General features: G+C 44.8%; 1 protein-coding gene across 5 annotated transcripts in view; it reads left to right on the forward strand.

Annotated features, from left to right (window-relative positions):
• Nucleotides 1-12,215, forward strand: part of LOC100644371 (ETS-like protein pointed) — a 145,118-nt gene that overhangs the window by 118,523 nt on the left and 14,380 nt on the right. The gene's annotated exons all lie outside the window — the stretch shown is intronic.

A 12,215-nucleotide genomic window follows, 5' to 3' on the forward strand; every position in this document is an offset into this window, starting at 1 on the left:
ATCCTCTGCTCCAGTTTCCTTATCTCTTATCGATTTACACGTGGAAAAATCGATGGTACAGCTTCGCGTGGACGAAACGTAAAATATATAGAGTCAAATGTTCATTTACGAAAACACGGGAGACGAACGTTGTACCTAAGTGTAGATTGATCGAGGTTAACGGATGTGTAGCTCGAGTCGTGCAAGGAAAGAGATACGTAAAGGTTCGACGCGAAGTGATAAATTAAAAGGGCTTGAAGCATGGTACACGACGAGCAGCCTTGTCCTGAGAAGGTTCTCGTCGGTCGTGTAAAACTCTCGCTGACAATATGGACTCGACCGAACATCGAACTCCTCCTGTTCGAGCGAGGTGTAAGCACAGCCACAGGAACAACGAGTTAATCTATTCTTCTAAGACTCTGTTCAGCGTTTCCCAACCCCTCGGTCGATTTACCTTCCTCGACTATTGCTTCTGAACATAAATCTCGTATAAGACCTCTAGGTATTTAAGTATGTTCTACTTCGATCGAAAGCAATTTTATCGTGTATAGAAGAAAAGTACGAGAAGTACGAGCTCCAAGGAACAAATAACTAAACTTTTAATCTACACTCTCGCTCAACAGCGACTGTTATATTTTTGTACAAAAGTCCATCGTATTAAAAAGATCGTCACTTCCGACAATCACTTCCAGAAAATCCGATTTTCCTTCCTCGCAACCGAATCTCCTAGAAGATTAGCTCGTAGTTGAGGTTGGGAAACGCTGAGCAGAGACGAAGAGGATGCAAGAGCATGGCAAGTCCAGCGTGCGACAAGCCGATTTATTTATTTCCCCGATTGCGAGCGACGAACGAAGGAAAGCGTTGCGAGTGGCGGGCACAGAGGAGTTTCTCATTGTTACGTCAGGGTGGCTGATAGCATCTCTCTATACACCGCGTTTGCACGTGTTGCCACAAGTCTCTCATTATCGTCGTTGTGTTCGCGTCTCGTTTAACCGTTTCGTCGTCGGATCGTCCCTCCTCGAGGAGACGAGGAAAGAAGGAAGAAGGGGGCTAGCGACAATCCACGCGATTTCACCGAGGGTTTTCGCGATGCTTGCTGGAAGAAGTCGGCTCATTAACCGAGACTTCCACCTGACACGGGGCAAAGGGTTCGCGGGATTGCAATATCTCGCGGCCCCGTTCATGGTGCGCAATTCGCGCCGCTGTGATTCACCTTATTCTCGGCGTTTTCATCGGCTGAACTCTGACGCAACTCATTCAGCCGAAGGACTCGTCGTTCCACAGACGAACAATGGAAAATCGTTCACCGGGGAGTAGATCGTTGTCCCATTCATCCGATCGAACAATTCCTCGTTGCCCCGATATTTTCCCTCGTTTCTCGGTTAATCGACCGTAGCAACTCGTGGAATATCATAGCGGCATTGGAATGTGATCCCTTGAAAACGGGTGTTCGTGGTTGTCGTATCACTGATACGTCATTACAGTCTGGTATTTCGCTCCATCGAATTCTATTTTACGCCATTCCAATAGAACTTGCTTCCATGGAATCCACTGCAATCGAATTCGGATAATTCTACTTGCACGAGGACGACACGCTTGTGAAGATGGTTTTCCGTTGGGCAGAATCCTAGGTACCAATTGCGACATGTATTTTAAATGTTTGTAAAGAATCGGTTGGATATTTTTTGAGTAGGTTCTGTGGAAGAAGCGAAGCTAGTGACACAGTGACGAAGAGTGCACGCGTGTTTGATACGCGTTAGGGAATCGCAGCCGGGTCGAATAGAACGGAACAGAGGAGAACATTATGAGGCGAGCGTTCGTAGCGTAGGTAACAATTACCTAGCCGGGGTCCTTACGTCATTGCAGCAGTGACCGTGGGTGAACGAGGGAAAGTCGGGCCCTCTGCACGCTTCGCCGCGGACAATGGAGACGACGCCGGGCTCTGTTGCCTCTCTCGACATCCTCGCGTTTAGTCCAATAAAAAATCCACGATGTTCCTCCGCGCCTCTCGGTCACTCCCTTCCTAGTTTCGGAACTAGGTATGATTTGATCGAGCTATTTATTGCTACGCGTCTTTCATTCGTAAAAAAAATATATCTATCCATTCTGTCGATTTGTTTCTTTTTTTTTTTTTTTTTAATTGAAAACTCCGAAAAATCTTTCGTTTCGCGCCCTAGAACTTGTTCTCGTCTCTGCTCCAAAGTTCGAAGTAGAATGCAGTGTTCTTCGAACTTCTTAGAATTCCTCGATTTTCGAATTCAAAGTCTTCTGTTTGTACCGAAGTTGGCAATTATGTTCCTCGAGGATGATTCAGCGAAGCAGTGGAACGTAGGATTGTTTGTTTTTCCAGAATCGTAGCGATTGAATGAACGATATAATGAATAGTTAGAATAATCGGATAAATTATGCCTAGGATCCGTCGGTTGGAAAAGTTGGAGAACGCGCGTGCAGCAGTAACGTAATGCATCAGTTCCAAGAGGAGGAGGTCGAAAGCGAGGATAAGCGAGAGTCGAACCAGAGACCTCGAAGAGCCGCGATACATAACGTAACAGTGCTCCGGCAAGCAGAAATAATGAGTCTATTATACGGTCGCCTGTGTTGGTCGTCTTGCAACGACACGTTCTATGCTTGTGCACGAGTATCACGATACAGTACGCCAAGCCCGATGAAAAATCTGCGAAATCTTCCTATCGTTTTTGCTTGGAAATCGTTCATTGAAATTAATTCAGCCGCGCTTACTCCCATCTTTCTTCTTTAATTACAAGTACTGATAATAATTCGTTGTTCGAATTATTTAGAATCTTATGTTAATTTATTACGTAAAAAGGAACTACTATCGGTATTCCCAAAGTACCGTTACATTACGGATTTCATTAAAGATATAATTACGACGAAGTAATATGTAGGTTAGATTTGGATTAGTAAATTTCGATTGAAATTAATTTATTCGGTTCAGCCTTCTTAATTCAGTACGTACGAAGAATTCGTTATTAACATTTCTCAAAGTTCTATGTTAGAAATTTTATTAAAGATATAGTCGTATTACATTGATATATGAAATGTTCGAAAAGGTAGCGATATTCAAGAAAGATCGACGATCTATTAAACGACACGTGTATCTTCTTGTTGCTTTCAATCATTTTTTGATAAATTTTTCGGTCTAGAATGTTCGATTTCTTCCAACGATAACGAAACTACGCCACATCCTTAACATTTAATTTTGTTCAATAACGTAGTACCAACCGGCTCGATTTTACCATTCGGCTGCTCTTCAGAAATTCGTAATAAATAATGTTCTTTCAACTCTGCCGATACCAAGAAGGAATTCGTCGTTTTTAAAACAAATTTACAAACTCCCTGGTATTTCGAAATCCCGCGATCTGAGCTTTCCAAATGCCTGTACAATCCGTCATCCAAGGTTCAACCTTACGAAACTCGAACACACTGCTCGAATATCAAACGAAATATCAACCCTTCGAGACCGATTTCTTTACAATTAACCGAATATATCGACACGAAGAGTCAACGTATCGTGATTCGATAGAACGTCGATAAATATTTCGAGGATAGTGTTGGACGACGATCGTTTCCGTTTGTCACGTATGATCGTCGCACGTGCACGGACACAGAGACTGTGGTCTCGCACACGCGGCCGCCCGTGCATAAATTATAGACGGTGTCGAATCCCGTGCGCGCAAAAGCGATTCCCTACGGTTTACTGACACCCGGGCCAAAAATGGTACGGCCATCGTGACGCCATTCGCTACGTTTATGGAAAGGTTAGTCAATCGTGCCGACGAGTACAATGATTATTTGTTAAGCAACCACCGCGTGATAACTAGCCGAGACTGGCCATACGGCATTTTGATTGGCCAATCGGTTGTCCTCTGAAAGAGCGGATTTTAGCGGCCACACAAGCCTTCATCGCTGTCCTCCAACGATATTCTTCTCTTGCTTTTATTCATATCTGAACTATAGCCGCACGTGTGCCATTGTATACCTCGAGAGAGAGAGATCGATATGGTGCATCGAGGGTAGATCGAAGGGGATGCTCGATATTTAAGTATTAGATGTCGTTGCAACGAGCTGAATAGCGTGGCGGAGCGGAAATGGTGAGCTTGAACAGCGAAGAATTTGTCGAGGCTTTTAATGAAAGTATCGGAAAGAATTTCGTAAGGTTCGAGGGTTGAGGATCCTTCTATTTACTTCGTTTGCAAGAAGATGCGAGGAACGTCTAGAACCTAAAATTCTACTCTGTTGGAAGACAGTGAATACATAAGAATTAATATATCGCACGTAACTAGCTAACGATCGCTTTCCAAGTGGTTTCCTTCTGCATCGAATACGTAATTACCAGAGTTTCACAAGGTCCTCCAGAGTTGTGTCGAACGACCGACTGCTATGATACTATCTATCTACGAGCAAAACTATAATAATCCAAATTCAGGGCTGACTTAATTAAACCGTCATCCGGCTCGTAAAAGCCAAAGCGAAGAATAGAAGACCATCGGAAACATCGTTTTTCGAAGTGCGACGAGGTGGAAGCACGAGCATATGTCATAATGAGAGGCTTGTGGACGATCGTAGAAGGCCGCGGAACAAACGTTCCAGTAGAGGGATGAAGGATCCGGCGAGTAGGGTCGTAGAGGGATGAAACGATCGGCGAAGGGAAAAGGCGTGCGGACAAGGGGGTGACGGGGGGTTGATGGTTGTTGGCGCAGGTTGTATTCATTCACTCGTTCATTCATAGTTCGTACACCGCCTCGGGGACCTACAAAGCCTCTGGCTCATTCAGAACTCACGACACGATCGCCGTGTATGTGTATGTTTTTTTTTTCGTCCCTTCTTCCTGTCCGTGTACGTTCGCCCTCGACGACGTCGTTCATCGTCATCGCCGTCGTAGTTCTCTTCTGGCCGCCGTTTCTCGTCCTCCTCCTGATCGTTGATTGGTGGTAGCTCGTCTTAGAGAGGAGAGAAATATGGGTAGAGATGGTTAGATATAATGGTGAGGAATAGAACGTGTGGAAGCTCATGTTACAACCGGAAGCCGAGGCAGCATAGTGAAAGGGAAGGAGGAGTCCTACCCCAATATTCCGGGAGCGAGATAGTTTTATAATGTCCTCGAGTGCTCCTCCCTTAATGCACCCCTAAATGCAGCCTCCTCGAACTGGCTCTCGCTTGTGAGCGCGTACGTGCACGACGTGGCATTGTTGCTCACTTGGAGAGCGTTCAGAATCGAACAGATGCCAGGAGAGAGAGAGAGAGAAAGAAGCTTGTAAGATCTGGTACGTCCGTTTTAGAGTACGTTGAGATACCGACCCCCATTATGAGCGGGTATTATCGAGCTCTCGCGAGGTTTTTAGGGATTCGACGATCTCTAGATTTTCACCGTTCTTTGACGGGTTTCCAATTTTCTTAACTGTCGGTTCCAGGTTTCAGAGATAGGTCTTTGGATCTTGGTCGAAAGGTTCAGATAATACCATGTTGTTTTTAGTAGTGGGACGAAGTTTTTGATAGTCGTATGTTGTTCCTAGATCCTTCCTGTCCGATATATTTCTCATTTCCCATCTCTAGTTTCAAACGAATTTTCGTCAACGGTCTTTCGCTATAGAGACCGTAAACTGGAAGAAACGCGTGGAATTGTCTGCTAAATCGAAACTACCAAGAGATAATCGGAATATTTTTTAGTTTCACCCCTCGACTCTTGAAAACACATCTGACACACCGGTCGAGACTTGCAGGCATACCAGACATCGATTTGCCGTAACTCTGTTAACTCGTGCCGAACGCGAGGACAAAAGACGACGTGTGGAAGAAAAGAGGCCAAAGGACAGAGTAAAGTGGGAGGTGCAAATCCAGGGATAGGGAGAAACGAAGGCAAACGCAACAAGAGCGGAGCAAAGCAACTCGCGCGAACGGTAAAAGCGTGCGGAGAAACGAAGGCACAAGGCGCATCGAACTCTCGTGTCCTTATTGTGCGATGCTCGTAAGTCCCATTACTATTGCCGGCGGACTATACGAGAAGCGAGAGGCACGAGGCGTAGGGGAGCGAGCACTTCCGGTCCCCTCTGCATCACGTGCGAGCCCGCCGAACAGAGAAACCCCCGTTTGCCTCGCCTCTCTTAGCATCCGGTCTCTCTGCGCCTCCCCAGCCAGCCCCCTCTCAAAAATAGGCTAGGCCCTTCGAGTTGCGACCTCGTATTATAAGCGTTATACCAGTATGTATATATGTACTCCCGCCACGTTACTTCTGTTTTATGCTTCTTCCTTTTCTTCTCTTTTTGTTATTTTTTTATGATTTTTTCGAGGCAAGATTCTTCTGCATTTCCTCTTATTCGTTGTTTTATCGTACGAGAGAATGAGGAGGTGGGTTGATGAAACGTTTGCAGCTCTATTCTATTTCGTTCTTCTGGCGAATATTTTGTTACCGTCTTGGAACTTGATTTAACAGAAATAGTCGATGTTCGCAGAAATATAAGAATACCTTCGAGTTGCGAATATCTTTAGAAAGTAAATTACTCGAGATGAATCAGTTGGCATATTGAATACGTTAGCATTGTGACGACTAAGTGTTAAGACTCTTTAGAAGAATGATCTAGTGGTTTTGGAAAGTCAGTGTCAAGCAAGGAACGAGATTTGTCGTTCGATCCACAGGACCAAGAATAATATTATCCTTAGTCGATCTATCACGGGGATGGGACATCTCCAGCATACGCTTACGATAATTCCAGCCAGCTGGGCCTCTAACTTTACGACACCTCCGTTAGGCGCCCCTTGAAAAGCAACCCAATTTTATCCAATTTACGTGTCTTAACTTCTAATTTACGATCTCGCACGAGCAAAGCCAATGATCCACCGAAACTACCTTAAACACAGACAGTTCGTTTCAACTTTCTCATAAACTAATCAATTCCACGTGACCCAAAATAGCTGAATGCCATAAATCAAGACGCTTAACTAACCAAGTCACCCAAATTGATGCTTGAGACATATCTATCCGCTACCCTACGAAATACTCAATTCTCGAATTACAATTCTCTACATTACATTGTTCTTTATTGACTCGTAGGACCTACTTAAAACCAGTCGTCCGATCTAAGCATTAAATTCTCGAGGAAATCCATGGCACATACTCAATCGCGTAGAAAATATCGCCTCGGTGGCAGCAGGTGGTTGTTGAAGCTTCGAAGGGGCGTTTGTGAATCCCTCCCCCTCCCCACTCACCCCTACAACCGACCACTCACCCCACTACGCGTCACACGTATCCCCACCACGAGCCGCATTTCTCCCCCATCAGTGCTTCGTTATCCCCGCCACTGGAAACTTCCACCTCCAACAAGGAGCAGCAATGTGACGGAGGACGAAACAGTACGCAGCTGGTTGAATCGCGTCCCGTCGAGGAACGGGGTGGGGGTAACGTTTGCTGGCGGCGGAAGGGGAGGGTTGGACGGGAGGGGAAGTGACGGAAGGGAGGTTGATGCAGAGGACCGGAGAGCGGAAACGGCGCGGCGCTTCGTCACAGTGACACGCGCGCTCACGTCAAGTGGAGAGTGCACGCGAGAGGAAGCTCTGTTGTACGTACGATTCGCGCCTCTTTTTCGTCGATCTTTTTTTCTTCATCCGACGCGTATTTTCTTCTCGAGTCTTCGTTTCTCGTTGTGATTCTTCGACGTTCGGTCGTTCATTCGTTCGCGAGTTGATACACCATTCTTCTAAAGAAAAGCCAGAGATTTTCTTCGAGCTCCTCAGGTGCTAGTTGTTCTTTCGCTTGGATACAGTGTGAAGATTATAGTACAGTTGGAAGAGACAGAGTGGTTGTTTTGGAAGGTAAAAGAAGGATAGAGGGCTTGTGCCTCGAGGGTGGCTGGCTCCAACCCGTGGAACACCTGTTGCGCGGATCAACGCGGTATTCCGCGTGGAAGTTGTTATCTCGTCTAAAGTACTAGAGTTCTGTGTGCATAGGAGTCTCGTTTGGTTTGCCGAGTTTTAAGATATACAGAAGGTACGAGGGAAACTGTACCTGTTCTATGCTGGCTACCAAAGTGTGTTTACCGCGAGGAACGATCGGAGAGTCCGTCGTGATTCTGTGATGATACTGTGCATCTTAGTGAATTGACACTGACCGAGGTGAAGAATTTTGCAAACCGATCGTCCATGGTTTTTTTGCTCGTGAAAAGTGCTCGGTCATCTACGTTTCTACGAACTCCGTCGACGATTCTCTTAGGATAGAACGTATATAAATATTCAAAGTTGCCTCCCTCTCCTGCTCGCCTAGAAATTTTCGCATGCTCGCCGAAACTTAGCTATGCAATTCGTGGACGAGCAAAGTCTATCGCGTTCCTGGAAAACAACGACGAAACTTTCCCGCATGCTCGATCGTGGCCAGTCGATTCTGAGAGCCTGATCCTCTCTCGGCTGATCGTCTCGGTGTTTTCTCACACACGTCGCGGCGCGGCGAGAGAGAGGGTGGGTGCACGAATGCGCGCGTGCATCGGCGCGAGTAGGTGCGCGTCAACGAGCGGGCAGCACCGGGCAGCAGAAGAAGCGGCAGAGAAATCATCAGAGGGACGTCACGGCGGGCGTCGCGGGCGTCGAGACGTCGCGGCCTTCGGGGCAGGCGCCGGCCATAATCGTCGGCACGTACGGCAACAACCATTCGGATCCACTCTGTCAGACGACGAGTAGCGGCCCCGCTGCATCTTCGGAGATGGTGCTCCACATGCTGGACACGCTGATGACAGGCCACGAACCGTTTTACGCCGATTACCCCTCGTACCAGGAGACGGACCCTCTCACCCATCCGCACCATCAACATCCGCATCAGCACGCGATCGCGCGCAACACCGGCATGCCGCCGGTCTCCTTGGACGCGACCACCCATACGCCAGGTACTCGCGACAATTCTCTTCTTCGTCCTCTTACCGATACAACCAGCTGCAAAGTCGATTTTCCTCTTGACATCTTTCGCGACTTTAATGCGAATGAAAGTACACGAAGCGATGAATCATCGGCTTTTGGAGATGAACTTCGCGGATGCTTCTTGGAGTTGAGTTTCCTAGGGATTGGAATTTTTATACTGTTCGACAGTTTGGATGAACTCGATGTAGATGAAAGATGATTAGATTTCGAGAAAGATGTCCGATCCTACTGGAAACGTTTTCCAAGAGTCTGAGAGTCGGGTATAGAGTTGTTTTATTCTTCGTTATTTTTTCTGATCTTAACGTGGACGAAACTGTTCAAAGTCAAAGATGATTTCGAGGAGAGTGCCTGTTTCCATTGGGTGTTGTATTGGATCTATTACACATTGGAACTTCCTTATTCTTCGTCGTTGTCGATGATTTTAATGTAGATGAAAGTATTCGAAACGAAGGATGATGAAGTTTCGTCAGACCTTCTTAAAGATGTTTCTAGAACAAATTGTTGGAATTTCTGGATTGAAATCTTCCTTGGTTCATTACCGATTAAATAGGACGTAGAATATCTTTTGTCGTCGCTGTTTTCAATGATTTTGAAACGGATAACTGGGTTTCGAGCGATGTTTCTGAAAATGTTCTCCGTAAATGCTATTTGACGTGTGAAACAGATTTCAGATTCATTAATGAAAAACTTTTGCTCGTTAAAAGTATATAACTTAATAAACCTATTAGATTTGTGGATTATACGTACGTGCTGTCAATAAAATTAATTCGAAATTATTGTTTCGTGGACCGTTTCTCCAAGGTTGTTAGATATTGAGCTTAAACATTGATAAAACGCTTATGTTTGATAATACGTCATTATTGTATCGAAGAATGATTGGCTGTTGAGGTCAATATTAGCGTGGTGTTAATAATAATCTCAACAATGATAAAACAGAATTGTTTCGATGGATGGTGCATTTTGTTAGACGCTTCCCAGCTGTCCCTTTGGATATTAAGCTCACAAAGTGTAACAGGACAGCAAGCAGCTCAAAAATTGAAATTTCGTTAAACTGTCATTATCTGGCCGCAGATGTCGGTGGATACATTTATATAAGTAATTATTTTCATTTAAATCGGATAAGCAGCTTCTGCGAGGTTCGAGCATATCTTCTGCAATATTTATACTCGTTCGAAACTCGTTTGAGATATCTCGGCCCAAAAACAGGACAATACTTTCAATCTTTTTCAACGTCGTCAATAGGTACTTTCATTAGAATTTCGTTCGTTGTATCGTATATACCATAATTTAATAAATCGTTCCGGTATCTATTAATATTATTATTTATTTGTCGCTAATGGAGTATTTCTTATCTTTGTATGTTACCTTTATGTATTTGTAAGTGCGTAACGTTATCTCACGATAATTCAGCGAAAGGCTGATTCGGTGCAGGTTCAATGGATCTTCATCATCGTTCGGTGTCAGCATGGTCTGGTCTTCGTCCAGGGCATCAAAGTTTTCGCCCAGTGGTGGCTAAACGCGTCTCGTTCAGCCACTCGTGCCGCTCGTGCCGCCACAGTGTGCGGTTAATTGGCCATTTGACCAAGGTCAATCGTCTATGATTGCATTAAAGTGCATTACCGGTGTGACGAGACGAAAACGTTCCGGTAAATGTAAACCAACCAACGATCGAATCGAATTCACGCTTATCCACTTCGTTGCGACCGAAGCTCTTCGTTCAGAGAATCTTGTATCGCCTGCAAATTTCCAACAGGGATAAAATCCTATCAAGTCTACAAGAAGCGCAAAATACCATGGCTAGAGAGTACACCATTGGTGTTTGTACACCATTGTATCTATCATAGCATATAATACATCAACTAATTAAATTCCGTATCGTTTAGAAGTACTTTCATGTAACTACAGAAATTTGATAACGTGAAAAACTATAGGATCTGAAAGAACGTTTCATTGGAAAGTAAGATACTTGCAAATACTTTTGGTAGCCAATGTACGTAAAAAGACGTGTCGAGATTTTCAACGCGTTCGTAGAAGCAAAGAAAATATCCGATACGCGATCAACCTTTTATAATTTCATGCAATAAATCTGTATTCTATAAATCTAGAATCTAATAAATCTGCGATCGCGGTGTTAACGTTATAGAGGTTTGTCTCTTCCCGTGCGCTCATAGTTACGTTATTACAAGCACCTTTCATTTCGATTTCTTTGATACAAGTTCTACGCTTTAGTTATGGATATATTGCGGTAGCGTTAACATTGAACGGACGAGCAAAAAGAGAGAGACTGGAAGCAATGCTCGATAATAATCGTTGTGCCCCGGCCGCATAATGATCCGTAACTATATCGTTATTTTTAACGCGGGGGCTTCTTTTGTTCGCGATGCACGTCGCCATTCGCAGCCTAGGTGTGGCCCGATGCTAAATTGCCAATAAACCTGGTGCCGTGCCATGCAAGGTCGCTATTGCATGGCTCGCCACGGATGGCCGCGATCGGATTTAAAGAAGCGATCCCTCGATCGCGCATGCGATAAACCTCGCGCCACCGGAGAGCGCAACATTTCCCTGAACGTTACACCGATGCACAATCGCCGTGAATTCGCGCAACCGTGCAATTATTGCGGTATCGCGCCGATGGAAAAGAGCGGACGATCATTTTCGGCGATGAAACTCTGCTGGATCGGAAATCGAACGCGATCGACGATGATTTCAAGGCTCCATCGTACGAATGAAAATTATAGATTCGAATTTTACATTCTATTGTTGGTAGATTAATTTGATATTATAACGTCACGATGGCTGTTTCTCTTCGAGTATTTACGTATATTTATATAAATAGATACAGAAGCGATTAACGCTACTTTATGGATCGTATAATTGCATACCTAAGTAGACGTTTGTTTATCGTAAGTGTCGTGTAGAAGATCCGCGGGATCGAACATTTCTTACTGATATTTAAAGCCAACTTTATCAAAAACAAATACGCTTATTTTTTACTCGTTTAACGATTCATTAACGTACAATGTCGCGTGCACGCGACCACGTAAGTACGTAAACATGCAACGTAGGATCTGAGAGAGTTCGGCTTACTTTGCTTCTTTGCAAGCGCGGCTGACTTCGTTGCGAAATCTACTCGGTATCCGTAAGAATATTAAAAACTTTGGCTACCGAGAGTTACTGGCTGAAAATCATATTTAAGAAATATAGATGATACACGAAATGGAAATTGTTCGCGGAGACGTTTGTTCGTCGAACACGCGTCAAATGCGTTCGAGTAATCTCGGCCGGAAGCATGGAAAAATGATAAATATGCATTACGA

The sequence above is a fragment of the Bombus terrestris genome, chromosome 10, assembly GCF_910591885.1.
Source record: "Bombus terrestris chromosome 10, iyBomTerr1.2, whole genome shotgun sequence".
NCBI lineage: Eukaryota > Metazoa > Arthropoda > Insecta > Hymenoptera > Apidae > Bombus > Bombus terrestris.